At 36.1% G+C, this 13308-nt stretch overlaps 1 protein-coding gene across 1 annotated transcript in view; it reads left to right on the top strand.

Moving 5' to 3' along the window:
- TENM2 (teneurin transmembrane protein 2) overlaps positions 1–13308 on the top strand; it is a 1791425-nt gene that overhangs the window by 342160 nt on the left and 1435957 nt on the right. The window lies entirely within an intron of this gene.

The following is a 13308-nucleotide window of genomic DNA, read 5'->3' as shown; positions in this document are numbered from 1 at the left end:
CTTCCAATGAACACCCAGGACTGATCTCCTTGAGAATGGACTGGTTGGATCTCCTTGCAGTCCAAGGGACTCTCAAGAGTCTTTTCCAACATCACAGTTCAAAAGCATCAATTCTTTGGCACTCAGCTTTCTTCACAGTCCAACTCTCACATCCATACATGACCACAGGAAAAACCATAGCCTTAACTAGACGGACCTTTGTTGGCAAAGTAATGTCTCTGCTTTTCAATATGCTGTCTAGGTTGGTCATAACTTTCCTTCCAAGGAGTGTCTTTTAATTTCATGGCTGCAATCACCATCTGCAGTGATTTTGGAGCCCCCAAAAATAAAGTCTGACACTGTTTCCACTGTTTCCCCATCTATTTCCCATGAAGTGATGGGACCGGATGCCATGATCTTAAGTTTTCTGAATGTTGAGCTTTAAGCCAACTTTTTCACTCTCCTCTTTCACTTTCATCAAGAGGCTCTTCAGTTCCTCTTCACTTTCTACCATAAGGGTAGAAAACTTATTTACAGAAAAATAAATAAGTTCTAATAGGTTACATAGCTAATAAGGAATAAAGAGGAAAACAGGTCCCTAATCAAAGCCTTAAAGTTGAACTAATTTCTCTCAGCCTCATGAATATCTTTGGAAGCTCTCTTCTGTAGATTTCAACCCAGACTAGCTATGTATGCTTAAATTAGCTTTCAGTTAATTATCTATTGTTGCCACTGGATAGTAAAACTCATGGTTTCTGAATTTTACCCTACTTCATTCCAACCCTGCCTCAATTTTATTTTCCATTAAGTTTTGTGAGTTTTTAAACCAGAAGCTAGTAAATAGTGTTTGTTTTAGTAGTATTTGAGAAGATTGGATTGAGTGACTGGAAGGATGGGGGAAAAAAAATGTTTAAAGCCTGTTAGAATTACATGTTTTAGAGAATGAATATGTAGTGTTTTGGTTTTGGTTTTTTTTTTTGGCCATTTACTTCAGAGATAGTTACATTTTAATTGTGGGCAGAAGTGATGAATTACTTGCTCTACTAATACAGCAAAAGAGGACAAAAACACTCAAGGGTGCATGGTGGGTTCATTAGCCTTCAGCATGTACTTGTAAACTTGGAATCAAACAGTGGGTGGAATACATATATATTTGAAGTTTTGTATATATATAAAATATATAACACATATATATTATATATACACACACACATTCTTGACTGATGGACCATAATTGTTAATAAATACTGATTTTCTATACTGTTTAACTGTGCTATTGTCTCAGTCAATTTTGGTGATATTAATACTATTCTAAAATTTCCTTTACCTTTTCTTATACTCTGATCATTTAGTAATATACAATATTACTTTTTAATCAACTTGCTTAATAAATAAAATGTAAATAGTATTTTAGCTTTTGCTCTAAATCATGTAAGCTTTTATATAATTATGAAAAATTGTATTATTCAGTATTTTATATTATTATAAAGATTATTTAGACTTCAGCTTCCAGTAATGAATTACCAAGTAATTTGGACAAAAATTTTTATAAAGACAGCTAAAAAACTTAGACAAAATGTAAAAGTGCCTGTTTGATACCTTTGATATCTAGAACAAATAATGTTACTAGGCCAGAATCTATAAGATGGTGGAGGCCAAGAAAAAATCCTATTCTTAAGGCTGTTTGTCCTGGAATATTTTCTGATCATTAAGCTAATCACCTGAGAGACTGAAGATTATGCAGCACTATTAAATAGTTCATGGGCCAAAATTAACAGAAAATCGGAGACCACAAGTGGAAGGAAAAGAGGTGTTGTCAAACTCTCATCACTTCAGTCTGTTACTCTGTAGGACTGAATCTTTAGAGTACCAGAAACTAGAGAAATTCTCACAGGGACTGCAGATCACTTTTAAACTAACATAAGTTGGAAATTGGATTGCAGAATTATAGATTAATTGTGCTCCTGGGTGTCTTATTAAAACAAATAATAGTTTTTATCAAGAGAAAAAATAACATTATCCAAGACTTCAAACTATTTCTACATTTGTTTAAATGCTTAGTACACATTTTTAAAAATAAGCATACAAAATTACAAGATAACATAAAAACCAGTACAAATAACTTATAATATGAATTAATGCCAACAGAAACAAAAGAGAATAAACAGAGTTTCACTGAGACTTCAGATATTAAAGTTACAGAATATAGATTTTAAAATAACCATAAGTTCTATGATCAAGAAAACAAAATATTATAATAATGGGGAAAAGTGGAAATAAGAGAAAAAAAATAGATATTTGAGAACTAAAAAAAATGCAGCAACCAAAACCAAGAACTCAATAGGTAAATCTGTCAGCTAATTAAACACAAAGAGAGACAGTGAACTGGAAGATAAATAAGAAAATGTCCAAACTAAATCATAGAGAGATAGAAGTATAGAAATTCATAAGAAAGTATAAAAGACATAGAAGAGATAATGAGAAAATCTACCAATGTCAGGGATGAAAAAAGGATGTCCATACTACATATCTACAATTCTTAAAAAGATAAAGATATGACAACTTTATGCCAATCAACATGTCTATTTACATTAGAAAAATCCACAAAAATTACATGAAAATTAATTTTAAATCTAAACATAACTATAATTATTAAAGAAATTTAATTTATAAATTAAAATCTTCCAAGAAATAAAATTTCAGGCCCAGGAAATTTTAGCAAACATTTCTGAAAGAAAAGATGTTAATCTAGCACAAATGCCCTCAAAACCTAGAAAAAGGAGGAACCACCAATTTTATGAGTTCAGCATACATAATATTGATGTTGAAAAACCTAAAACTGCCATTATAAGGAAAGGCAAATATTATCATGAACATAGATGAACATACCCTAAACAAATTGCTAACAAGCCAAATCCAGCAATTTCAAATGGAATAATGCATCATGAATTTCCTTATGCTTTGAGTACAAGGTTTATTTAATATTTGAAAATCTTTGTAATACAACATATTGAGAAAGGGAAAACTATCATATAATTATCACAAGAGATACTGAAAATTTTAATAAACTATAATATCAAACAGAAAAAACTTTCTTAATTAAAGAACATACAAATTCAAAAATTAAAAAATAAACTACATCCAACTTTATATTTAATGTAAAATATTGCAAGCTTTCTCCATGTGATTGAGTGTAAGGCCACTATGCCTAGTAACATAACTTCAATTCAATATTGCACTAAATGTTGGAACCAATATAATAAATCAAGGGAAAAAAGAATCAAGTAACAATTGGGAACGAAGAAATAAAAAGGTTAATTTTCAGACAAATCTACATGAAAAGTCCAAAAAAACTGACTTTATAATGTTGGAATTATTAAGGTCAGTATATGAAATCTACTGTATTGATTGCACTAAACAAGCAATTAGAAAATGAATTTTATAAACCCACATCATTTATGAAAGTGTCAGAAAAACAAACCACCCAAGGACAAATCTAAAAAAAGCCATGCATTCTTTACAAATGAAATAATATAGTGTTGAGAGAAGATAAAGATGATCTAAATAAATCAAGTGGAGGCTTTATTTTTTTTCTTCTGTTTGGTGTATGTTGACATATTGATGAACTTGACAGTTGATGGTAAACGCATATGGAAATGCCTGAAAATAAACAGTATAATCTGGAGAAGTCAAAGTTGGAGAACTTATTCTACCCAGTATTAAGACTTTATTATAAAGCTATGATAATTAAGATAAAATGGTATTGCTATAAATGCAGACAAACTGATGAAACAAAAATTTTATAAACAATTTCACCCATGTACTGATAATTGATTTGTGACAAAGTTGGTAGTGCAGCATGGGCCAAGTACAGTCGTTTTCAACAAATGCTTCTGATTCATTTGGAAATACATACAGAAAAAGCATGACCCCACTTCATATCTTGCATAGAAACTAGTTCCAGGCGAATTGTAACTCAAGTTATGCAAAATAAAACAATAACCTTTTTAGAACATAGTATTTGACATAGGGAAAAAATTTAAGTATTATAGTAGTCATAAACATAAAGAAAGATGGTAATTAGTTTCATTTATATTAGGAACATTGATATAGTAAAGCACAGGATTAACAGGGTGAAAAGTTAAGCCTCAGAGTGGGAGAATATATTTTTGTTACATATTGCACACAAATGGCTTAAAACCAAAATACATAGACATCTCCTAAAAATCAATTAGGAAAAGAGAGCTCAGTTCAGTTCAGTTCAGTCACTCACTCGTGTCCGACTCTTTGCGACCCCATGAATTGCAGCACGCCCACCCTCCTTGTCCATCACCAGCTCCCGGAGTTCACTTAAGCTCATGTCCATTGAGTTAGTGATGCCATCCAGCCATCTCATCCTCTGTCGTCTCCTTTTTCTCCTGCCCCCAATCCCTCCCAGCATCAGAGTCTTTTCCAGTGAGTCAACTCTTTGCGTCAGGTGGCCAAAGTATTGGGGTTTCAGCTTTAGAATCAGTCCTTCCAATGAACACCCAGGACTGATCTCCTTCAGAATGGACTGGTTGGATCTCCTTGCAGTCCAAGGGACTCTCAAGAGTTTTCTCCAACACCACAGTTCAAAAGCATCAATTCTTCGGCATTCAGCTTTCTTTACAGTCCAACTCTCACATCCATACATGACTACTGGAAAAACCATAGCCTTGAGTAGACAGACCTTTGTTGGCAAAGTGATGTCTCTGCTTTTCAATATGTTATCTAGGTTGGTCATAACTTTCCTTCCAAGCAGTGTCTTTTAATTTCATGGCTGCAATAACCATCTGCAGTGATTTTGGAGCCCCCCAAAATAAAGTCTGACACAAAAGAGAGCTAGCACAATAGAAAAAAAAAATGGATTAAGTATTTGAACAATCATTTCATAAAAGATGCCTGGTATACATATGTTGGGCTTTCCTGGTAGCTCAGCTGGTGAAGAATCTGCCTGCAATGCAGGAGACCCGGGTTTGGTTCCTTGGTTGGTAAAACCCCCTGTAGAAGGGATAGGCTACCCACTCCAGTATTCTTGGGCTTCCCTGGTGGCTCAGATGGTAAAGAATCTGCCTGCAATACAGGAGACCAGGGTTCCCTGGGTTGGGAAGATCCCCTGGAGGAGGGCATGGCTACCCACTCCAGTATTCTTGGGCTTCCCTGGTGGCTCAGATAGTAAAGAATCTACAGAAGACCAGGGTTCCTTGGGTTGGGAAGATCCCATGGAGGAGGGCATGGCAACCCACTCTAGTATTCTTGCCTAGAGAATCCCATGGACAGAGGAGCCTGGAGGGCTACAGTCCATCAGTTCAGTCACTCAGTCATGTCTGACCCTTTTCGACCCCATGGACTATAGCACATCAGGCTTCCCTGTCCATCACCAACTCCCGGAGTCTACTCAAACTCATGTCCATTGCATTGGTGATGCCATCTAACCATCTCATCCTCTGCCGTCCCCTTCTCCTCCTGCTTTCAATCTTTCCCAGCATCAGGGTCTTTTCCAATAAGTCAGTTCTTTGCATCAGGTGGCCAAAGTATTGGAGTTTCAGCTTCAGCATCAGTCCTTCCAATGAATATTCAAGACTGATATCCTTTAGGATGGACTGGTTGGATCTCCCTGCAGTCCAAGGGACTCTCAAGTGTCTTCTCCAACACCACAGTGGCTCAGCTGGTAAAGAATCTGCCTGCAATGCAGGAGACCTGGATTTGATCCCTGAGTTGGGAAGACCTCTGGACAAGGGAAAACCTACCCCCTCCAGTATTCTGGCCTGGAGAATTTCATGGACTGTATAGTCCATGGGATCCCATGGGATCCCAAAGAGTTGGACAGGACTGAGCAACTTTCACTTTCACAGTCCATAGGGTCGCAAAAAGCTGGACAGGAGTAAGCACAGCACAGCACGTACATATGTTAATTGTGTTAGCCGCATTAGTTATCAGAGTTGTGCAGATTAAAACCACAATGTGATATGATTAAACACCCCGCAGAATGACTAAAATAAAAAAGCCTGATAATATGAAATTCTGACAAGAAAGTAGAGCACCTAGAAGTCTCATACACTGTGGATCAACTGGCACACTTTTTCTGTCAAAGCATCCTTTGGATTCTTAAAGAAATCAATGAATGGAATCAGGAAAATAAAGGAAATAAAGAAATTTAACCCAAAATTAACACAAATTCTTATGGTCTGACCTGATACTGGGATGCCATTGTAAACAAACACTGAGAAATTCCTCTTAACAGCAGTCAAGTCGGAGAAGGCAATGGCACCCCACTTCAGTACTCTTGCCTGGAAAATCCCATGGACGGAGGAGCCTGGTAGGCTGCAGTCCATGGAGTCACTAAGAGTCGGACACGATTGAGTGACTTCCCTTTCACTTTTCACTTTCATGCATTGGAGAAGGAAATGGCAGCCCACTCCAGTGTTCTTCCCCGGAGAATCCCAGGTAGGGGGAGCCTGGTAGGAGGCCGTCTATGGGGTCACACAGAGTCGGACACGACGGAAGCGACTTAGCAGCAGCAGCAGTCAAGTAGGTGGATTACATCTTAGAGATCATATGTGTGAAATTCCCATAAGAATGAGAACAGCAGCAAACAAAGTGTTCAAATGTTATATGAAAGAGCTCTTGTGAGTTGGGATAAAATTTCAATTGAGATCATCATACATGGATTTAAAAGTTCTCTGTTTCCATCCCTGGTCAGAGAACTGTGATCCTTCAAGCTGCCTGGCATGGCCAAAAAACAAACAAACCAAAATTATGTTTCCAAAAGAATTAGAACAAAATGAAAATTATGTGATCTGGAAAACTATTAATTCAAAATGGGACTTTATGGGTTATGAAGACTGATATTGAAAATGCCCATCAAGAGTTTGAACAAAATTATTTCAAGAAATGTGAATATATGAAAATATTCCTGAATTAATGATTTAAAAATATCTGATTCTAGGTATATGTTCAAATAAACCCTCTACATGAATGTTTATATCAACATTATACATAATAGCTAAAAGGTAGAAACAATGCAGATATCCATGCTGACTAATAAATAATCAGTAGTGGTCTATCCATATAATGAAATACTATTCAGCCCTACAAGAAGAGAATGGGGAGTATATATGTACTACAATATCGATGAAGATTGGAAACATTATGCTAAGTAAAATAAGCCAGTTACAAAAGACCATATATTATATGATTCCTTTTCTATAAAATTCCCAGAAAAGGGAAATTTTTCTGAGAGAAAGCCTATTACTGATTTTTCACTGAAGAAAGTGATAGGCTGATAAGGAATGATAGCCAAAGGATTCAAGCTTCCTTAGGAAGCTCTGAATACACTAAAAAGCATTGAATTGTACTCTTTAAAAATACAGTTGGTGATTGGTACAATATGTGAACACATGGAAGTGTTTAAAAACAGGTAATCTTGTTTAGGTATGTGTAACTAAATAAATATAAGTATAGACATTTGATAATTTCAACTGTAGCTCAAAAAGTGTACTGGTCTCAAACATTTCTTTGTAGATCTCCTCTTTGAGAAATGGAGTCACTTTTCAGCTCTATCTTGGTTAGACATAGAAATGAAATAATGTGAATGTTGAAGAATTTCAGTTCATTCTATTTCCAGTTCTTCCTGCCATGATTATTCATACCACATTTTGTTTCCATCCCTAGTCACTTACACTTGGTCCACTTTTCCCTTTACCGTGTTTGAATGTTGAAGATAGAGGCAAGAACAGTTTAAGACCTTATTGGTTCTAATCAGGGAATTGACCACATTGCCACCAGCTATGAAAAAAAAAGTGAATTGACCACATAAATCAAAATAAGAGAAAACAAAATTTAACTCAAAATGTATATAAATGTGGAAATTAAAATGGCTTTCCAACATTTTTGGTTGCAGAACTCTAGATAAGTTCATCAGAACTGCCTTTCTCTTTCTCTTCTTTTTGATCAAATGACATACTCTACAATGATGCCCGTGCCTTAAGTATTGTTTCATTCGCCTGTGCATTGGCCTAGCTTGAAAAGTGTGTGAAGGCAGATGCTGAGCATCAAGATACATCTTGCTTTGGCTCTGAGTAGAAAAATTAGCATATATAGAAATGCAAGAGTGTAACTGTGCTATAGTTTTTAGCATTTCATAGATGTGTATAGTTGGCATTTTCTTTCTTTTCTTTTAGAAATTAACTTGTTTCTGCCATAAATCCTTAGTTTAAAATCTTCCTGGCTCTGACAGTGTAAAAGATACTTTAGATAATGGAAAGGGGAGGAGTGGATCAAAGAGTTTGATATAGGCAAAAAAGTAGCAATAATGTTTTAAATTGATAAGACTGATTTTCTTTCCTATTTCTGTAAAAATGAAAGAGTCTAATAGAAATACACATCAGCATACACATGCAAGCATAAACCGTGTCTTCCTGTGTTCTCCTAATGACTGAATCATTAGCAGTGCCATATTGTTCCCAGTGTCTTCGGCACTGCCTTGGGCATGACAGTCAAAATGTGACGACTATACTCATTGACATTTGGCAGTTTCCACCTGAGTCAGAATCCTAAGACAAGCTTCCCATTTTAGAAAGTTAAGTACCATTGCAAAATCCAATCTAAAATAATTTACAAATATACTATATTTTAAGCAGTCACTCCATTAGCATGTTTTAGGCTTTGTTAAAAAGGTTTACACCTGGTTATTGATTGTTATTTTATTCTCTCACAAAGAGACTCTTCTCTACACTGCTAAAATTCAAATGAAATTTTAGTAACATGAAAATGCTCAGATGGCATACATTCACTAAAAATGGGGAAATCTTAAAATGTATTGTTTTCAATATAACATCAAGAAAAGAGACAATTGAAAAAAGTCAAGACATATTGAGGGATTTTATCGGTTTTAACCATAAGTTTAAGATCATGGAACTCCAGTCTTGATTTTATGATTCTAGAGGCTTTTCAGTATTATTTCTTTAGTAACTAACCTGCATTTACTCAGAATATCAATCAGCTGCATTTTCATAGTGCATAAAACACTCTCTAATTAAGCTTTATTTAATTTGTTTTAACTCAGAGTGTAAAGGAGATGACACAACGTGAATTACTCATTATAGTAACCTCGCCTCAAAACCACAAATGGGTACAAAGTGCTGTCTGTGTGTTTTACACCGTAACGTTGCTCACAGAAGGACTTCCACAGAAAGATAACGATAATAATGATACTTAGCATTTATATAGCGTTGTCTCTCTTCATAGCACTTTATAAATCTTAACTGAATAATGTTTATTGCTGGAATGGGGTTGCAACACCGGTGAATTAGCGTGCCCCTTGCTGTAATGATAGAGCTCAAATACATCACCTCACTGGGTCTGTACCTGTGGGAACGATTGCCCCTCATGATGGATTAAAACCAGATACAATTGATTGGCTGATCCCATCCTGCACTCTGAAAGAACCTTCATAACCTTTGGATGTTTATACTGATTAACTCAAGCACAGGCATCTTTATTTGTGGCCTCAGACCAGTCCCCCATGGACAGAGCCAAGTGGAAAGTTTAGCGTAATTATTTGGACAATTCAGTCCCAAATCTCCTTTCACTTTGAGTCAATGACATAGTTGTTTCAATGCTCCATATCAGGGTTTCCCGAGCTCAGAAGTATTAACATTTGGGAAATTCTTTGTTGTTGGGGCCATCTTGTGTATGGTGGGATATATACATTATCCTTGTCTTCCAGATGCCAGTAGCACCCACCCGCCCCACCCTCTAGTTGTGGGAATCAAAACTATCTCCAGACCTTGACAAATGTTCCCTGAGCATCAAAACTGTCCCCAGTTGGAAACCACTGCTCTTTGCTTTGCTGGTGCCCAGCCATCTCAATTCTGCATCTCAACACTACATGTTTTTCCCCAGCAGCATCAATTTTGGCAGTGAGTTTGGGGTACATCATTCCTGTTTGAGTCTCATTAACTAAGAAACCCCAGTGTCTTGGTTCTGGAAACCTTCAAGTCAATTTGAATGATGTGTGGCCTTTACTACCTACCCCCGTCAACCCAGAGTCAGGAATCTTCTCACACTGAGTACCGAACAGCAGTGTAAGTATACCCTGAAAATCAGTTTAGCATTACAGGTTACGAAGAACTTATTTCACAGGGTTCTGAGATAAATTGACAGAGGCTAGTTTGAAAGCTCAGCCTTACATGTTTTGCTTCTCAGCTGGGCTTAGAAAATTGTGGTGACTGCGGTTGTAAGGAAAATACTACCTCAAGGCCCAATCATAAAAGCGCCTATCAGCCAGATGTCTGCAGTTATTTTGGGTTCTGTATTCAGTAAGTTTTATATGGACCTAATTCCCAGAAAAACTCCCCAGTCTGTTTACATGGACAGGATAAACTGACTGTGCCTTCTTTGTATTCCTAGTGTGAGCTAGTAATTATCCATCTACTGCTGGGATATTTCATGTAACTGGTGGACATTTTAGACACCATGTGCATCCTTAATCTCCCTAGGATTCTCTAGGAACAAAATTATTTGATACGAAAACCTTTGATATTACAAGTTGTGTTTAACATTTCAAGCCTCATTTACATCAGTTCAGTTCAGTGAGCTGCTCAGTAGACAGAACGATGTGTTATGGAGAGAAGAAAACCTATAGATGCACTCAGTAGCCTGAAGGTATATTATACCAGATAATAAGAGTGAACTGCTGAAGAAGTATCTAAAATTTATTAGCACAGCATGCATTAGGGAAGCTGTTGAACAGCATCCCCAGATATTTTTACAAATAAATAAGTAAATGAGAAGATGGGTGGTCAGTGAAAATGATGACGAGGTTCTTGATGTATAGATTACACAGACTACGACTATGGCCTTATCTATTGTGAACTAATTATCCAAGCCTGAATGTGCTAAACCTTCTCTTGATTTAAACACTACAGTTTAAAATCTCAGCCTTTTTTTATTTTCTGCAAATCACTAAAGGCTTTGACAATTTCCATGCGGGCTAGAACTAGGCAAGCTGTTGAAGAGTTACTGTACATCAAGGAGGTACTAATGGCTTTAGCTGAAACACCTGCTAACCTGCTATTGTAAGCATTTATCTGCTATTTGCCTGCGGCAGAAATAAATGAATAAATAAACTTTTGCTAGTCATATTACATGAGTTAATGCATTATAGCATTATGTAAAGCAGCAAAGCACATTCTTCTGGGGCTTTTTAAAAATCATTATTTGTGGCAGGTTAGAACATATCTGCTGGCTTCTCTGCTCCATTTTCTTCACTCAGGTTCTGTCAGAACCCTCGCAACTACAGGGCTGGTTAGCCTTTGCTCTCTCAAGAGTGCCTTTGAGACAAACAACCTTCCGAATCCTCGGAGTTTGAAAATGGCATTGCAAACAGGATGAATGTATTAAACATCTCAGCTGTCAATGAACAGAATCAATAACCATGGGTACCAGGCTTACATTATATCTACTTACACAAGGTGTGCACATATTTGGAAAGGAGATCTTTTCTTTTGACAAGTTGGTACCAGCTGTTTCAAGAAATAACACAGCTGTACATCCCCAACACATCTTGCTCTCCTTTTATAATTTAAGGAGAAAGGGTGAAAAGCAATGACAAGAAAGAGCAGACCATGCCTGGGAGCCTTACTTGTAGATACCTTTTCATTGGTATCTTTAAAAAGTATTAAGGCTAAATTATTAATATCAATTAAAAATAAAAGCCTTGAGTTGGTTGCTCCAGTGTTTTAAAGCTATAAGGATACAATACTTTAGGCAGTAAAATATATAAAATATACCCCTAGGAAGCAGTATCATGAAACACAGTGATTATAACAAACAGCATCACTGAACACAGTGCAAACAGGAATGTGTTGTGCTTCAAATCGTGCTGTTCATAGACATGCCTTGATCTAAACGTCCAAGGTTAAATTTGTGTTTACATTTTCTGTAGGATTTACTTCAATTTTTAAAGATCTCTTTGCTTTTCTAATTCAGGAATTCTGTACTGAAAATTGTGCATATTAGGACCTAATATGAGAGTATGCTTCCAGAGAGAGATGCCACCTAAAATGAAGGGAGAAGTGAGTTTAACCCTCATCATTTTTAGCATCCTCTTTGAACATTTGGTATTTTACTGCCTGTGGGAGAAATGTTCCTAATTTAACTTCTTCAGGTGTTGTTGCCTAATTTTCTTATGCTGCAACAGGAATACAATGGTAGAAATTTAAAATGGAAAACATTCTTGGTATTATACAACTTTGTATAAAATAGCAGTGTGGCATATTCCCTTGCAAGACAATTGCCTTAATCATTTATGTTTAAAATGATTTTATTTATTAATTTATTTTTGGATATTCTGGGTCTTCATTGCTGCATGGGCTTTCCTCTAGTTATGGCAAGTGGAGGCTGTTCTGTAGTTGTGGTGCACTGGATTCTCATTGCAGTGGCTTCTCTTATTGCAGAGCACAGGCTCTAGGGTGCACGGGCTTCAGTAGTTACAACACATGGGCTCACTAGTTACAGCCCCTGGGCCCTAGAGCTCAGGACCAATAGTTGTGGTGCATGGGCTTTGTTGCTCTATGGCATATGGGAATCTTCCCAGATCAGGGGTCAAACCCATGTCTCTTTACCACTGAGCCATCAGGGAAGCCTTCGTTTATGTTTAGTGCATTAATTTTTAAATATATATGAAAATGATATTAAGAAAACAATCCCATTTATAAGAAGAATAAAATAATTATGGAGTATGAGACATGTTCGGTGAAAACTACAAAACTTTTGGAAGAAATTAAATAAGATCTAAATAAATGGAAAGACATCAATGACCATTAATCAGAAGACTTAATATTGTCAAGATGGCAATATTCCTCAAATCGATCTACAGATTCAACACAATCCCTATCAAAATTTCAGCTAGTTCTTTTTTTTTTTTTGTAGAAATTGCACAACTAATCCAAAAATTCATGTGGAAATGCAAGGGAGGTACCCAGAATATCTAAAACAATTTTTATGAAAGATGAACAACACTGGAAAACTCCCATTTCCTGATTTAAAAACTTACTAAAAAGCTGTAATACTGTAAACAGTGTCATAATGGCATCAGGATAGATGTATAGATCAATGGAATAGAATTGAGATTCTAGAAGTACACCTTATATTTATGGCTAATTGATTTTCTACCATAGTCAATTTTATAAAGAAAGAATGATCTTTTTAACAGATGGTGTTGGACAACTGGATATCCACATACAAAAAAAAAAAAAAAAATGAACTTGGATTCCTACCTCACACCATACATGAAAAAATTAA

Source organism: Bubalus bubalis, chromosome 9 (assembly GCF_019923935.1).
Source record: "Bubalus bubalis isolate 160015118507 breed Murrah chromosome 9, NDDB_SH_1, whole genome shotgun sequence".
Classification (NCBI taxonomy): Eukaryota; Metazoa; Chordata; class Mammalia; order Artiodactyla; family Bovidae; genus Bubalus; species Bubalus bubalis.
The sequence above is the reverse complement of the archived record's forward strand: the minus strand, read 5'-3'. Positions and strand labels throughout refer to the sequence as shown.